The sequence below is a fragment of the Topomyia yanbarensis genome, chromosome 2 (genome assembly GCF_030247195.1).
Source record: "Topomyia yanbarensis strain Yona2022 chromosome 2, ASM3024719v1, whole genome shotgun sequence".
NCBI classification, from domain to species: Eukaryota; Metazoa; Arthropoda; class Insecta; order Diptera; family Culicidae; genus Topomyia; species Topomyia yanbarensis.
The window spans coordinates 175,344,179-175,359,268 of NC_080671.1; the positions used below are offsets into that span (position 1 = coordinate 175,344,179).

At 38.9% G+C, this 15,090-nt stretch overlaps 1 protein-coding gene across 2 annotated transcripts in view; it reads right to left on the reverse strand.

Moving 5' to 3' along the window:
* Positions 1-15,090, reverse strand: part of LOC131682197 (insulin gene enhancer protein isl-1) — a 145,311-nt gene that overhangs the window by 114,539 nt on the left and 15,682 nt on the right. The gene's annotated exons all lie outside the window — the stretch shown is intronic.

Below are 15,090 nucleotides of genomic sequence, written 5' to 3' on the forward strand. Positions count from 1 at the left end.
CGCCGTAAGTGCGTCTGTTTCTTACAAAAAGCGTGATTACGCACTGCTACATCACAAACCATATCGCAATAGGGAGGTCGATCCTGTTGGACAGTCCTTTACCGCAATGAACTGAAGATTCTGGGGATAGCCATAGACCGTTATCTTACCTTCCTGCCACATTTTCGACGGATCAAAGCCGAGTGCAGGACCGACTGCAGATAATTAAAACAATCAGTTCCTGGCACAAGCGTTTCAATCGTCGCACTGCATTGAATATTAGCCAGACACTTATCCACAACCAGGCTTTATCAACATTTTAAGCTCCCTAAATCACGGGCCAATCCGCATTGCTTCTTGCCTGCTTCCCAGCACGCCTGCTAAAGTGACCTGCATGGAGGTCGGGATCCTACCCCTTCGTTGGACGGCTGCACGCACCATCACGAGAAGAGCACTGGGATTTTTGGAGCAGACAGCCGAAGAGGACTGCTTTCTGTTACGGACGGTCCGCGAGATCCATCGCGAATATACAGACGTAAACCTGCCACTAATCGCCCGTCTATACCAAGTTCGTGACCGGGTCTGTCACCACCGCGGAACCAATCTTAACACAAGCTTGTCTACAGAGCTGAGGGTCGGCGCTGCTGGTAGTGAGGCCAGGGCTAAATATATCCGACTGATGGCTATCAAGTGTAAGAATTACGTGTGGATATTCACCGATGGCTCCAAGATCGGTGATAAGGTCGGAATAGGAGTGAGCGGAATAGGAGATAGGACTTTCGTTTCCCCTACCGGCACCATGATCGGTGTTCTCTCCCAAGGCGTCGGCTATCGCGCTTGCTCTGCTTCCGCAACGGGAAGATAGACCCGTCGTTGCATGGTCTGACTCTCTGGCGGCCATATCCGCCCTTGAGTCGGGAAAGTCCCGCCCACCACCACAATTTGTTGGGTTCCCGGTTACTGCAGCAGAAAAGATTGATCGCCTGGCGGCCAGGGGAAAACACACCAGCCGACGACTCATTCGAGTCGTCCCGGCCGTATTGAATCAGGGATTAGCGAAGCGTTCGTACGCCACTGGCGCGGCAGCAGCGGACGACTTCAGCGAATCAATGGCTCGTCCAACCGCTGAACAGACCGGACCGATAGGAGGGATCAACGAGTACTGTCGCGGCTCAAAGTTGGGCATAAGAAGGTCTCTCATGCCCACGCCGTATCGCGTGTTCCCCCACCAACATGCGCTACATGTGAAACCCGAACAACTGTGAAACACTTCCTAGTGAACAGTCCAGAGTTAGACGACCTACAGCAGCAGTATAAATTATCGCTCTCCATTAGAGTGATCCTCGCCAATGACCCCATCCGAGAAGAAGTGTTACTGGCCTTTTTGAACGACACGAGATTACTCGACTATCTGTAATGAGTTCGACTGCACCGTTTCTCCAGGAACAACTACACTTGAAGTTTGGTTTTTTTAGTGTCACGGATTCTATACCTGTACTACACTGCCCATATAGGCATAATAGTCCCATATGGATTTTTGTCGAAAATGAGATATCTGTTGGATTGTATTCTTTATCACTACTGATTCATAATGCAAAATTAAGATTACCAGGTTTGTTCTGAAAATATCGAAAAAAATACCAAAACATGGTTGTCCCATCCATAAGGCTCAATGAACAATGTTAATCTTGAACAGCGTTTTTCTCGGCTTGCTGTTTTTCAATATGGGACTCTTATGCATATATGGGCAGTACAAATCATTAACAATATTACAATGCGATGTAAATTATTGAAGTTTGAAAGGCGAATGACCCAGTAGGTTAAAGCCTTTAAATAAATAAATATGTATGTATAATTCATATAATAAAATTGATATTACAATTCCAGTATAAAACATTGGACGAAATATGCATTCGATGAATGGACCAAATATTTCTGCCGGCGTCCAAATTTCTTTATTTTAAATAGCTTTGTTATCTTTACAAACCATCCCAGTTTTTAAAACTACAACTACTCGATTTTTTTTAAAGAAATCAGCCCAATTCCCGTAACAAATCTTTATTTGCGAACATTGAAGATATAGTTATTAAAATAAGAAAGAACTATAAAAAAAATCAAAATTGGTTCTTCGGTTGCGGAGATATCATGCGCACCACTAAAGCTAACTGTAAAGAAATGCTTCGCGGTAAAAGTCGGCGAATTGGTCGATTTTGGTATGAAAACATGAACATTCTCTAGCAATGACTTCCATTAGATGTTGACACTATACCTTAAAAAAATCACAAAAAATGTCTTCATATTACCGAGTTCAAAGATATATCGCCCGTTGATCTGCGAACCATTTGAAAAATTATAATTTACAATTACTACTCACTCCACGCACACAGTTAAACCGTGTGAAACTTGCACCCACTTCCCTGCTGTGTACCGTATAATGTGCGATTCCCACCACACCGTGCGAACCGAAACCCTGCATGTACACGAACGATTGTACAGTCCAGACGATATAGCCATAATGTAGCTCGTTTAATATTCGAGCCACGAATGATAAAAAAGCACACGCGGCGCCTCTATTTTGTAAACTATCCAAATTTGGTTGAGTCACTTAGGTGCGAGTGTGTGCATATTCGAACTGTTCAAATTTCAACGTTCTTAGTTAGGGTACTTACTAATTCCAAGTGGATGACAATGCTTACCTGTAATAAGAAAAAAAAGGTATTATATTTTCATCAGTTGGGGAATAAAGTATTCATTTTGTGGAAAAGGTTGTATAAAATGGGACAAACTTTCATGAATTTATTGTTGTGAGTGGTATCAATCATACATCAATGTACCAACAAGTTCGAACAATTTTAGTAGGCAAAAGTTAGTAAATAATTGTATATTAGACGCAACCGGCGTCTGATCCTATTTTTTATTTCGGAATACTATACCTTTAAGTATATCTGTACTAAAACATCGTTTGTATTAAGAACTTACATCCATATGGCATTAAATACACAAATCCATGGCAAAACATTAGATTCCCATTCGATCGTATTAAATATATTTCGAACGGACCAGAACTATATTGAACATTGCAACATTGCATACCTGTGTTTAAGTTAGAGAGTCCATTTATGATTAATTCATTTTAATAGCACTTTGTAAACGCTAGCCTAGACCTAGTGTTATAATACGTGATACGGAAATACGGCGGTACATATCATGGCCATGTTTTTTCAGGTATACAATAACAATTACAACAATCTTTCTGCTTCCAGCACAGAAGAAAGAATCAGCTGTAGGGCCAAACTACAACATAAACATGAAAATATATTGAAATGTTTACAGTTTTAGGTTGATATTGTTCGGTGAAAAATTACAAAAAAAAACTCTGTCGTTAACTAAGATTTCTGAGGATGGCTCAAGAATAAGTGAGCTGAAACGTTCACGACAGATAGTTTTTTTTTTGGTATTTTTTCACGGAACAACATCAACCTAAAGGTGAACAAAGCTGAAAACACAAATATATTGTAATGAAATTTCAGGTGTAAGTAACACGGTGCTGCAGTAATATTGAACTTTTCAAGTGACCTAGTATAGGTTTTAGATCTTATCAAACGCAACACACAATAATCTATGACAAATGTTGTATGCCCTCAAAATCTTGATTTAAAGCAAGAAAAAAACATTTTATCGGAGCTTGCGGCACTGAAAAATCCTACGCGATCATTTTTGAACCGATTTTAATCTTTTCGAGTGTTCTAGAAACAAGAAGAAATAACCATTCAAACTGCTATTCTATGTTATATTCTTTTGTCATAAATGCTATGCGGCTTGGGAACAGCAATATGAAAACAATCATAATTTGGTGATTTTTTTCATGAAAAATATGTTTCTGTTTGGAAAAAAAATGAAAAACACTGCCATTTTCACCTGATTTGGTCAGGTCATAAATAGGTTGTTCTCTCTAAATTTTTATTAAAACAAAGTCAATTCCTAATAAAATTTTTGAACAACTTTTTTTCATATTTTTGATGAAAAAATCGCAAAATAATGGTTACTTTCATATTGTTGGCCCAAAACCGCATAGTACCTTAAACAAAAGAACATATCATAGCATACCGTTGGAAAAGTCATTTCTTCTTCTTTCCAAAACTCTTAGAGAATTGAAAATCGAAAAATGGCCCTTAATCAAGAGGATATATTAAAATGATCAAACGTGGTTTTGTGTTGTATTTGATCGGACATACAACCTTTAACAAATAAATTTAAAATTACATTTAAATTTTTAATTTGGTGGGGCTGTGTAATCAATTATTTTAAGTTATGCATCTAATTCATCTGATTGGTAGATATTGTATTTTCATGATATAAAATTCGCATTTGATCGGACATACAACCTTTAACAAATAAATTTAAAATTACATTTAAATTTTTAATTTGGTGAGGCTGTGTAATCAATTATTTTAAGTTATGCATCTAATTCATCTGATTGGTAGATATTGTATTTTCATGATATAAAATTCGACTCGGGACAACGCAATGTTTGATGTGAAACTAGTCATTACCATTCCTACCCGTGCAATACTGGGCGCTCGTCCTTTAACAGCTGATGAGGTTCTTTCATTTGCGTGATGTTTACGTTTGTTTTGATCGGCTGAAAAAAGCAGAATGATTCGTTTTGCAAATCAAACGTTGACGTCTATGATCCGGATACCTAGTTAGAATCGACGCAAATGGAATGTAAGATATTGCGTATGAACCTGATTTGTTTTCGATGAGGTAAAGTTTGGCACGCCCAGGAGGCGATAATGGGATCATTGAGGTGAGAATAGCTGTACAGAATAGAACATACATTTTCATTTATGCTGAAAATTGAGTCATGTTTGCTAAATAAACATTAAAAATGATGTTTAAGAAACAGTACACTGATACTTTATTCTGAGAAAGGCTATAGATAATATAGCTTAATTTAAAAGTTGTTCCAAAAATAGTGCGGCCTAATAGTTCCAAAATAGTCTCTTTATACTATAACGCTGAGGAGTTCGAATTGTTTCATAAAATGACACTAAATCACACATTGGTACACGGATACGAAAAACTACCCAAAGTTGAGCTCATTTGACTCAATCTCAGGGTATCGTGGAATAAGGTAAAATTAGGTAAACCGTGTTCAATGTAGTTTTCCTTTAACCACTGTAAAAATCACAACTCATTGATAGGTTTATTAAACTCAACCTTGAGTTAAATATACTTAAATTTAAGTTGAATCTACCTAATTTTGAGTAAACCTCAATCAACTCAAAAGTACCTTATTCCACGGGAGATCCCAACTGAGTCGAATCTCTCGCTTTGTTTTTGACAACACTAATAAGTGCAAAAGCGATGCAAAACTCAAAAGTACCTAAATTTAAGTTAAAAGAACTTTTTCCGTGTGTTGTTTTATTTTTCCGTGTAGGTCCTAGCGAGCGAAGTGCAGCAAGTTGTCCAAAGATCGTGTAACGTTTATGTCATGTTGGAACTCACAAATTGACAATGATTATTATAGGAAAATATAAATTGACATGCTCTCAAAAACGTCTATATACCAGTTATCTACATGTCATCCACTGACATGTGATCCGGATTCGTGTTGCAATGACCATTTAAGTTAATATCGGTTTTTTTGTGTTTTATTTCATTTTGGAAAGAAAAATGCAATAAACTTTTGTTTCCCGATTTTATCAACTTTCCTGTTTTGTAAACCAAAATTGTTCGGTTGGTTGATAAACGGGTCATTACGGTATCTCAAACAAATTGTAAATTCCATGAAGATAACTGATAAAAGCTGGTTTCAATGTTCCAGATGAAGACTAAAACACATACAGCTCGATAGACACAGATATCACAGGGGCACTAATAAAGCCGTAAAACAATTTCTTCACGCATACGGAAAACTCGACGTTATCGGACAAACTTCACGCGGGAGAACTTTCATCCATAATTCAAACGACTTATAGAACAATCACATTTTAATGGCGGTTTGTGAAGCCCCACAGCCAGTCAGTCAGTCTGTCAATGACGAGAATCGTCATGAGAACAAGGCGAATCTCCTCCCCATATCAGGCGTCGCTACGTGCGCCGGCCGTCATAATCCGACAGGGGGTCGTTGTTTGAAGCGGATCCATCGTAAACTCCCGAGGGCCGACCAACAGGCCTGCCACCGAAAAGAATTATTCATAAGCGTTATTAATAAACAGTAAAAAGTGGAATTTGTTAAAAGTATGAATATGGATTGCAATAAATAACATTAATCCTAAATATTTCCTCACTCACTTTGTTTAGCTGGTCGGCTAATCCAAAAGTGGTTCGTCAGTTCGTCGTCGTCGTCGTAGTCGTTGTTGTTGTCGTCATCGTACGGTGGCCAATCGAGACCGAATGAGACAGAGTGAGTGAGAAACAAGTGAAGTGGGAAACAACCCCGGTGTGGTGTCAATTTCGCTATGACCAGAGCAGTCCACTCCTCGGTGTATGTAATTCCAACTTTACGACTGAGAGGAGAAAAATGAAGCCATTAGTAAGCGTTCCGTTCGGTGTGATATTAAACGAATGAATTATTAAACGAGCTACCACTTCCTCACCCATCACCTCTTCACGCGCAGTGTTTTCATTCATTCATTCAAGTGCGACTGTTGTAAAAATAGGATTACTATTTCATATACTTTTCTTCGGTTTTCGATCCGAAGAAAGGTTATCAATTTGGTAGCTGATCCTTTTTCTTCATTGACAGACAGGGCAGGACGAAATTATCGATTTCGGGTTTGGCGGTTTAATTCGGTACCAGAGTATGACAAGTTAATGAAAATTTGTTAAGGTTTATTGAAGATTCTACCACTAGGATAATATCGCTTAACAAATTCGTACATCCAAATACTTGTCAAAATAATCGCTGATAAACTAAAAAGCTGATAGGTTCATTTTGGATTCAGATGAACCCGAAACCGTACCTCTCTCCCGTCGCTATAACGAAACCATGAGAAAATCAAGGGTACCTGGATAATATCGAATCTGGGAAACGACCAGCTAACATTCCACTGCATCCGTTAATTGACCTGCGTATAAATCCAATCGTCACAGCTCGAGCTAACTGCGACAAAGTAGGCACCGTACATTAAACGAAGATGCTCGTAAAAACAAACAAACGACCAGATAATTTAAGGTGAATATAAAGTTCACACTATTTTACGATGCCGTATAACCCTTGGCCATCCTCCATCTAGTGTGCTCTGTGAAAATGCCTATAGATCTTGGGACGGTCTTCGGTCGGTGTTCAAAGCAATTGCCGCCGCCCGTGATGACTTTTGTAGACCACCGGTGCACCACATCACAGGACAGGACAGACTGACCTCAACCCGGGATCGCATTCCATCGCCGTTAACTGGGCCGTTTCCCAGCCGCTTTTATCCGTTCCGCGTGAGCTCGAGCCGAACTATTTCCATACGCGGATTCCGCGAACAATGAGGAAAAGTTTACTGCTGACCAGTAACACACAATCGACACCAACGTGTAGTTGCACATATTTGATGTTCTCCGAATCTACCCTAAACAAATGGTCTTCTTCCTGCGCGGCCCGGTATCATCTCCTGCCCCACACGGAAGATGAAGTGCTTGCTGGACCAAAGCAAGATTGCCGAGAAAATTATTTAATTACTCCACACTCGCATCTGCGTACGCGGCTCGGCTGCCCGTCCATCGTCGTTCGCCCGAAGCAAACACTAGCAGCAGGCCGGTGGGTGCGAGATGGGCGCGCAAAGAGTGCCTGCGAATGAGTGAAGTGCGCACGATTCGGCGCAATTTTAATTAAAATCCGAAAGTATTTCGAAAACAAAATTGTTTGGAAATAGATCCGTGGTCGGCCAGCAAACGGTTCGAGAAGATGAAAGGAAATGTCTCCGCTTGCCGCCAACGGCCAGCCCAAAACCATCCGTCAGGCTCCGGGCGCGTTAGCTGGGATACTGTACCGACAGCGCACACCAATCGATTCAATGGGCGCGGAAGGAAGCCTGCGGGCGAGGGTGGTAGGTAACCACACTCCTCGCACTCAGATCATCGTTTTCTCAGGTGTTTTTTTTGTTGTTTTTGGAGCAACTCTGGTAAGCGCATGTGTGAGCTCATCAACAGTGTCACCCTCGTTTGTGCACGACTCGAACGGCCAGGCGTGGAGGTGGAGGCGGCTCATTTGAGACTTCTGCTCTCTAAACCTGAGGGTCATTTGTTAGCTCTTTTATGGGTTCGGAGGACAGCCGCTTTGAGACAGGGATTGATACTTTGCGACACGAAGGTGGAAAATGGTCGCCGCGGTCAGTGTCGAACGTAAAACTAATTTTTTTAATTGGTCACAGAGCTTTAAGTTAATTAAGACACAGACGCGAAAAGGAATTTGGCGGTGGTGGATTTCGGTTCAATAGTGTGGTTTTTTACTTGATTTTATCGTAGCTTATACGAGAAGAGTTGTTTACAGTGTCTTCGTTTAAAATCCCACAGATTAAATTTTCGATAAAATTTTTTTAAACACCTGGGTAGTAGTATACATCAGCAAGCTATCACGGAGAGCAACTAAAATGTTGTAACTAGTTGAATCTATAAATCAATAAGTGTTCCGATTTCATGTTTACAGCATGTGGTTGTCGTTTATTTCTGTTCGTTATGGAATAAAATGAGAGATTCTAAAAAATCACAGAGAAAATAGAGAAAAAAGAATCAATCAATTGAAATTGACTCATGAGTACTTCTTCTATTTTTCGTATACACTCAACTAGAGTGCTTTCGGAGTTGTGCTCTGATTCTCTCATTTTCGAAAGACGCTTCGTTATCCGTAGGACTTCGATGCGTCAAGTGCAACAGCTTTAACTGAAACAGTTTTTCAAATTGTGGTAAAATGAACTTGTAATCAAGCAGACACTACCGTTTTGTTCAAGTAGTCGAACATCTTATGGAAAAAATAGAGCAAATTACTTTTATTCAAAAAAGACACCAATTACTGAGCGGATGAGTGACAATTTTCCTTTAATTATAATAAATTCTGGGCAGTTTTTTTAACGGCGGCAACGGTGGTTGAGTGGTAAGCGTGACCGCCACCCATCCCAGTTGTTCTGGGTTCAAACCCAGCCGAGATCGTTGAGATTTTTCTTAGATGAAAAATTCTGTGGTCAGGTCTTCCTTCTGAAGGGAAGTAAAGCCGTTGGTCCCCGGTCCATGAGTTGATGGGTCAATATCTAGTCCAGCTGGTGGAGTTACCTCTCTGGCATCGGTAATGAAGAAGTAGAATCCAACTTCTATACTTACTAACAAAAATCCTCCTCCCGTGATACTTGTGGAGTGCGCAGTAGTGTATACGGTCTCTAGCAAAAGCAAGTATCGGACTAATATTCCTTCCCTTTCCTTTCGCGATCTACGTTCGGGCTGGCCGGCGCCGGTATTGACCAATGAAACAATTTAGGATTATCAGAAGTTGAAAGATGTTTCGATACTCACAAGCATATTTATCTACTGATACCTTGTGCAACTTCAGCTAGTCCTGATCGGTAACGGAGTAGCAGCCAGGGGTGGTCGCACAAGCTCAAGCTAAATTTTGGGCAGTTTTCTTTAGTTGATTAAATCATTGGAATATATTTTAATTCAATTGATCAACAAGAATCTTTCCTTGCCGGGGCCCTGATTTGCCAGGCCAGGGCCAGCCTTGAAAATAGTTTCATTGAAATAGAATAAAGAAATTTTGTTAGCATGGTGCCATTGAACTGATAATAGTGGCAAGACGCTAGATCAAGAAAATAAAAGTTGAACCGCTTTTGCGTATCTACAAAACGCCTGTTAAATCAGAAGCTTTAGTGAAAATTTTGTCGTTCTCTTCGTTCGAACGTTCTAACAATATTTTTCTATTTATTTTGATTTAGCTTCTTCTACTTTGACTAATGCCTTTGCTTAACGTGTTCATTTTACCACCAATTCCCCTATTTAATTCAGCTACAATGATCAAAATTTCAAATTACTCCGAATACTAACTAAAGTAAATTTGTTCAGTGTTACAAAGTGTATAAAATTTCTGTTTTTTTACCTTCCGATATTTTGAAGGCTTGTAGGTATACTGGTTAGATAGCTGGCAAATATCAACGAAAACTTTGAACAGCAAAGTTGCACATCTCCTTACTGAATAAAATATGACGAAGAAAAGCAATGACAAAATCAAACATAAAATCTAATTATATTTGTTTACAATTAATTCCAAGATTGTGTTTGCCTGACGCAACCATCTTCCAGCAGGCATGACTCACCGCACCCGGCTGGCACGGCGGGGCGAAAGAGTGAAAGACAAACTCTGGTTTCTCTGGCTCGGAGAGGTCTGTTTACGCGTTGAACGAGAGCGGGCTCTTCCCTAGGGAAAATCCCTCGGTGGTTACGAAATGACAACAACAAGAGCAACAGTTGATTTACTTGCGATGAGAGCCATAACTAGCTATAATTCGATAAACAACGGGCTGCTTTTTTGTTGCGATTATCTGCATAAACAATGTTGCGGCACGGGAAGTAACTTTACTGATGATGGGTCAGCCGGGTTCGGTACTGCCGCTGACCGAGAGGTCCAGTTTAATAATTGAAATGATTCGCTTCTTTTTTTTTGTTTTCGCTAGCATTCAATTGAGCAGCCCAATCGAAACACCTGTTCAGTTCGGCCGTTTGGACGTAATTTGATTAAAAGTTGATCAATTTTTAAGCACTGCTGAGATCTGCTGGGGGGCTTCTTCTGAGCCGCATGAGACTGATTTTATGAAACGCAATCGATGGATATCTGTCTATCATTGAGCTGACGCAGCAGCCAGAATTGGGGTCCCAGAATGATGTGAAGCGGAGGGGGGTTTCGGTGTAGTGCGTGGTTCGTTTAATTGAATCTTGGATTACCCGGACTTTTGGTAGTTATATTTGCCACTCTGTGATTGAAGTTCGGATGGATTGGTTTGATTTCTCCGGGGGAGCTTTCGGGAGCATGATTTCACTAAAAGCTACTGTCCCAGTGGGATTAGGCTGATGGATGGGAACAATATTCGGTTAACCCTAGCTTATTTGCAGACATTTCGGAAATCTGCTGGGAGTATCGGCAGCTTCTAATTTGTCATATTTGAAACTAGCTGTCTCAGCAAGGGTCGACGGGGTTGGGTTGAGAGTTTGACGAGTAGTTCGACTTAATCAACCAGTGTTGTTCAGTGTAATTAATGTAACAGACGAACATTTGTCATAATTCCTACCTCTCACTTCATCCTCATAACTCCTATCACTTCACTTCCTGCATCCGCAGGAATCGTCGATGGTCCTTTATTTTCATTTCGTCCTGTAATATTTTTGAAGTTCTTTAGGGCCACTGTTACAAGTATTGTCAGGCCTGAACAATTTATTTTTGTCCAAAACAAACTTGACTATCTTGTGAAGTTATTTTTTCTAGGGAGGTCATATTAGCATATTTATTATTAAAAATATGTTTTGAATTAATAGGTTAAGAAAGTTAGTTTCTTCAGCAAACCAATATTTTTTTATAATATTTTTGTCGTAGATATCATACTTGTTCTATCTTCAAAGCATTCAAATCTGTGATAATTTAAAAAAAAAACTGCCAAGGATGTCTCTTCAAGAAATATATATTCTGCTATTTTTTTTTCAATTCCCTTAGTGCAGTTTTAGAGCGTGTTAATTAGTACATTTTACTGATAGCTGAATGGTTTTAACTATTTTTTTTTTCTTGCGTTATAATTACATTTATTGGAAAATATCACATTTTTCTGAAACTAATAACTCCGAATTATAGTTCCTATACTCATAGTTGGGTGGAGACACTGAGCAGAGCCAATTGAACATGTCAAATGCCGAAGCCAAACGAACATGACGTCACATCGTAGCTGTCATACTATCTTATGACAAACGCCAACTGAGTTAGATATGGGTCATTCCGCGCGAAGTGATCAAGGCACGTGTAAGTGATCTTCACACATCTAGGGCCAATATATAAAAACTATCTATCTATCTATGCTGGTAAATTTTAGCTAACTTTCGGTTATGGTTAATCTGGCGTTCCGATAGTATTTTTTTCTTGCCTCTGAACCCTGCTTGCTGAAATATCCTGCCAGCAATGAGATTTGTGATCGAATTGTGTAGATTTCTGCTTGGAAAACGGTACGGTATCTACCAATCGAATGAGATTGGTCTAATCTTATTTCACGACAATAGACACCACCACCGGTTTGGCCCTCTAACAAAGAACCGTCAGTAGGGGAACATTGGGAGACTTGATCAAGCGCGAGATTCAACAATTATCAATAACGTCTTCTATTTGTTTTTTCCCCTTTTTTATTTCGACTATGTTAGTCACACAGTCTTCTATTTTTTTCTTAAATTTTTTTTGAAAGTATGTTTATACTTTTTTTGATCAAGCAATTTTAAAAGTTGGAGTGAATATCATTTCCGCATAGAAAAAATTCCGTTATTCATGGATTTGCGTTAATTGATGTAATTTGTTATCAAGCTTTGTATGGACATATCTACTAGAGTAATAAGTTTTTTTTTATAGAACTCAATGAAATAGTGAAATGATACTACGTTAATCGGAATTTTGGAATAGTTATTTATAAAATTAGCACGGCATTGATCTTAAGAACTAATTTTGGGGAGACTTGACCAAGATTTTATGGGGAGCCTTGACCAACATGCGATAAGCGGAAGAAAGATACGCAATTTCGGATATTTACTATTCTGTGGTACCTACTGTTAATGTTAATCACGTTACAAAAAAATATCACCCAAAGCACCAGTCTATATCTTTATAGTACTAGTCAACAAAATTTGTAGTTATATGGCAGATTTCGAAGTGTGAACATTAGAAGGGGAAATGGTTATATGAAAAAAATTAAATTTCGCTCCGAGTAACTTTTTGGGTCCCATTTAGCTCTCAGAACAACTCTGCAAATTTTTGGTTCGATCGGTGAAACTATATTTTTACGCCCACGGTTTAAAGTTTACATGGGATTTCGTATGGGGAAATCGTCTTTTGCAAATTAATTCTTCCAAGAGTCGCCCGTTACCTCCTAAAAATAAATAGATGTCTGGTTTTTATAGAAAAGTAGTCAAGGAAACAAAGTCTAGAAGACCATGAAACGATCTGATTCTTGTGGAAAAAGTTATTAAGCAAAAACCGATTGATGCCCTGAAGATTAATGAAAATTTTACTTTTTATAGCATCACTGCTGCTGACGGTCGAATTATATACAAAATCTTTAATTTTCTCTTATTATGTACAAAAGAAGACTCAATTTATCCCTCAAAACTCTTGCGAAGTGGCCAAACAGTACAGATAAATGATTTAGACACATTAAGAGAAGATCAAAACAAAATTGCATATAATTGGACAAGCAACAGCAATGGTGCTAGAAAAAATGAATATTTTATCAATCGTCAGAGCATCAATTGGTTTCAGTTTAATAACTTTTTTCTCAAGCGTCAGATCGTTTCGTAGTTTTCGAGACTTTGTTTCTTTGTTAAATATCATACAAAAGCCACATAACAGTTTATTTTTAGGAAGCAATGGGCTACTCCTGGAGTAATTATTTTGTGAAACTTAATTTTTCCATATAAAATCCCATGTAAACTTTAAACAGTGGGCGCAAAAATATAGTTCCAGGGATCATGCTAAGAATTTGTAGAGATGTTCTAGGACCCAAATGTTACCCAAAAAGTTGGTCGGAGCTGGAATCTATTTTTTGTCCCATCCTAGTGAACATGCAATGTAATTAGTACAGTTAATCCTAAAAGAAAATGTTTAAAAAAATAAAATTCATGAAATACAATCCTTTTACTTTTTTCCTGGTACTAAGGACCTCGATAAGATAGGAAAAAAAGATAGCAACATGTTTTATGCCATTATTTTTTGTTCTAATACTTCAAAAGTCGCTTGGTAAAGTCTCCCCACGCCTTGGTCAAGGGGAGACTTGACCAGAAAAAACCATTACAGAAAAATGTATGAAAAAGTAAATTAACAATTCTGCAAAAAATCATGAATATACACAACACTTTCGCACATAACATCTAATTTAGAATTGAAAGATTGAACTTTTTTAGTGATTTTTTTTCCTCAATAACACAAGGCTTGCTACATCAAACTAAAAAGTGTGTTAATGCAAAAAACGGTGCCATTACATTATACGCATCGGCTAAATCATATGTCGGAAACCCACGCTCATTAAGTTTCCTCTACAAGCCATCGGCAATAAGGTTCCATAGAAGTTGTGACAGAATTCCATCATGAGGATATCCGTAGACCTTCATTTTCCTTATCTTCACTTGTCTTAACTATGAGCATAAATGTCGGGTGCTAAGCATTGCATGTATTCCGTTCATGATATATGAAGGTACTCCATGATCTCGTGTTGCTTCTAAAATGGATTCGAAAGACACGTTGTCGAAAGCACCTTCAATATCAAAACACCTAAGCTTGATTGCTTATGAACTTTTTTCAAAATAAGCTTGAAATGATCATTTCCTCTTTGAAGCAGAACTTGAATGATCCCACTTTTTTCGGAGAGTTATACGGAGTTTTCACAACTCTATCAGGGAATGCTCAAGGATCATAACTACCTAAAAAGAATTCAGGAGCAGTCGTCAGTGATGGTTCCGTACAGCCTGGATAGTGCGACAGTTGACTACTAAATTTCCGTCGGCGTTTGCATGTCGTGTGTGTTAGAGTGTATGTAGCTTCACGTTTAGATAAACGGTCCGCGAGTTTGAGTGTACGGTTTATATGCTAGAAGAGAGCGAGCTTCTCCATAGTACTAGAGCTCCCGGCAATGTTGCCCTGAAACGTGTTGACTAGTGTAAATGAGCGTCATCATTTATTTTTTTTGTGAATGGTTAAACTGAAGGCATGGGCTTATACTGATAGGACCTTCCGGACGTTATCGATTCATGAACGATTCGCGCTTTTTAATTTGTCGATGCTGGAACGTTCACTTTATCACAGGTACATTTTAATGCTTGCGAGATCACGGGCATAGGTTTGCATGGATGATCACTATTGCATGTCTGATCGAGTAGGACTCAAGTGTTTGTATG